The sequence below is a fragment of the Poecilia reticulata genome, linkage group LG19 (assembly GCF_000633615.1).
Source record: "Poecilia reticulata strain Guanapo linkage group LG19, Guppy_female_1.0+MT, whole genome shotgun sequence".
NCBI classification, from domain to species: domain Eukaryota; kingdom Metazoa; phylum Chordata; class Actinopteri; order Cyprinodontiformes; family Poeciliidae; genus Poecilia; species Poecilia reticulata.
The window spans coordinates 17,828,051-17,831,478 of record NC_024349.1 but is presented as its reverse complement, the minus strand read 5'-3'; positions in this window follow the sequence as shown (position 1 = coordinate 17,831,478).

The following is a 3,428-nucleotide window of genomic DNA, read 5'->3' as shown; positions in this document are numbered from 1 at the left end:
GCCTTCTCCAAGTCCACAAAACACATGTAGACTGGTTGGGCGAGTGCTATTGTGCTCTTCCATTTTTGAAACCTTTCAGTATAGGGAACACGTAGCATAACACAACGTGAACATTATTTATTTTATGCAGTTAATCTGGGGCCACAGAAGCAATAATCTGTGAACAGGATCAACAAACGTTTCTTTCTCCAACTAACTTCTAAAGCTCCTCTGTAAATTCCCATGTCCCCGCAGCCATATGGCCAAAAACTATGCAAAGATGCTAATTGTCACTCCAACTAAATTGCTCATCATTTTGTGCACTTTGACTTATCCACTGTCACCTAATAATTCTCTAAACATAATTTCTTTTTCACTTTAAAATGTTGTGTTTGGTAAAAAAAGAAAATATATATCAGTAATATTTACCATTTTTGTATAGTGCCTTAAGTCTAAAACAACATAGTTATGTTTTTTGTATGAACAAATGAGCAATCACGATAGGAAAAAAGTTCTTGTGAGAAACCAGGCAGAACCTAGGCAGGTAAACAGCGCCACCTCGAGGCTATTTAGTGATTTACAAGAGCGAGGAAACAGCATTAAATATATTCCTATGTTTTGAATGACTTCATTGTTCGTGACGTTAATCACAAGCTTTCATTTATTTTATTGGGAGGGAGGTCAAAAACTTTACAATGGTAGCGTCCATTTTAATCCGGATACTTTGATGCTCCTAAATAAAACCCAATTCAGTCACCTCATTACTAAGTAATGGGGTACACCTGTGTGTATTTTAATCCTCAGGTAATCCATCACGAAGAATAAAGATGTGGATATATTTTACCCAGGGTTTGATCATAAAACTATAGCCCAAATCTTTAATTATCTTACAAAACAGGGCCATGCAGAGACCACTAAAGGGGCAGGTGCTCAAAAAAAAAAAAAGGGCACATCCAACCGTATTTTAGGACAGAATATTAACAAAGTCTCTCAGCTTTCAAAGTTTAATAAACAATGATAAATTACAAAATTGTGAGATATACAATCAAAGCTAAGGAGAATCTCTACATACAGCATACGACTATTGTGTAAGATATTTTATTAGTAATTTCTTTCTGCAGGTCTATTTTGTTATAGGAAAGTATTGCAATATTCAAACCCGCAATTTAGCAAGATATGTAAATCAGAGCTTGTGGTCAAGCTCTGATTTACATATTTTGTCTTTACATAATTACTCTATTAAAAATATAAACAAGGGCACAATGCAACTTTTTAGTGGACTGTAATCTATAAGCTGCCTGTTTGCTACACTTGCAGTGGAGATGAAGACGGTCCATTCAGGAAAGCAGAGCTGAATCAAACTTTAACGTGGAACTGCAGAAAAAAACAACAAAACAAAAGCAAATATTTAATTGTTAATGTATGTCACCATGAGAAAAGCCTACTGAGTTTTGCTTAAAAAACTTTTTTAAACATTCAAATCACACATTTGTCTCATGAAGTGAATTTTTTTTGCAAAACGAACTTATTTATGCATGTCAAATATTTTCTTAATATTCTTAGGTTTAGTTTGTTACTGCATCATGCGTCACGGGCAAAAGGTCAAAGGTAACAAGATGACCGGCTTATTATGTTGTACAAAAATAATAATAATAATAATAATAATAATAATAATAATAATAATAATAATAATAATAATAATAATAATAATTTTTTTAGTACATGTTCTGTGTCACAAGAGGGCATAGAAAATAATAATACAAAAAAAATAAAAATAAAAATTGACCAAAAGGGCACTTGGGGGCAAGGAGGAAAAAGGGCAGGTGCTCGAGCAACCCCAGCCCCCCTCCCCTCTGCACGTGCCTGTTACAGAACATTCTCCAGTCTCTCATCTGAACATGGATTTTCAAATCTTTCAAGAACAGACAGACACACCAAGCCCAGCTAAAGTCACATTCGTCTAAAGAAGAAATGCCTCAGGTCGAACCAGCATTGAAAGCATCATCAATGAGTTCAATGATATCCATATAAATACAGACTGTGGAGAAACACAGTGCTGGTTCTGTTGGACCTCAGTGCAGCTTTCGACACTGTTGACCACGACATTTTACTGAATCGACTGGAGACTTGGGTCAGACTCTCCAGTTCAGTCCTCCACTGGTTTGAATCTTACATAACGAACAGGGATTTCTTTGTTTCAATCAGAAACTTCTCATCAGAGAGGTCAAAGGTCACATGTGGGGTACCCCAAGGTTCAGTCCTAGGACCCCTCTTATTCAATATTTATATGCTCCCACTGGCTCAGGTTATAACAGGAAATAGGATTAGCTACCATAACTATGCGGATTACACACAGCTCTACAACCAAAATAACGAGCAGAGCAGGAGTTTAAAATTAACTAATCAACCACCGCTGTGTTCGGGGGAGCGCTTATTAATAATAAATATCAAGCCTGCAAACCTTATATTGTAACGGACTGAATGTTGTGTCTTCAACATAAAGACACAACAGGTGACTGTGAACCCATCCAATCACTGAATAGATGCTTAGAACAGATCAATGTGTGGATGTGAGRAAACTTTCTCCAGCTTAACAGAAACAAAACTGAAGTTATTATCTTTGGACCTAAAGTGAAGCAATCTAGAATCAATACACAACTTCAGTTATTACAACTGAAAACCAGCGACCAGCCTGAAACCTGGGAGTAGTGATGGACTCTGACCTGAACCTTCAGAGCCACATTAAGACATCTTCTGGTTCTGGTCTGCTCTGCATCCCCAGAACCAGAACCAGAACCGAACGAGGAGAAGCAGCATTCAGTCTCTATCCACCACAAATTTGGAACAAACTTCCAGAAAACTGTAAAACAGCTGAAACACTGGGCACCTTTAAATCTCAACTTAAAACCCACCTGTTTAGAGTTGCTTATGGCTAAATTAGGGTTAGAGTGCGGGTTTTGATATCTTCGATGTTTTTAATGTTTTTATCTTTACTTTTTATTTATTTATTTATTTTTATTCCTCTTTCTAATTATGTAAAAGTGGCGAGTGACTGAGGGTCATTAGAGTCTAGAATTTAACCTTGTAAATTCTAGACTCTAACAGGTAAAAAATAGTGCACAAAAATCCATGTAGGACAGCAAAGTCCTAGCACAAAAATTTGCGTGACAGGTGGACGGAACCTGGTCCTAATAATACCCTTGTTAAACGGACTGCAGAGTCCGGCAACGACAGGCGCTTAAATTCTGTAACAAAAGTATGTTTATATCTTTTTTTTTTTCAAAATCTCTTTCTCTTTTTTACTGTTTATTCAGTGTCACATGTTTTTATTTTTTCTTTAATTAGGTAAAGCACCTTGAAATGCCTTGCTGCTGAAATGTGCTATACAAATAAAATTTGATTGATTGATTGATTGATTGATTGATTGATTGATTGATTGATTGATTGAT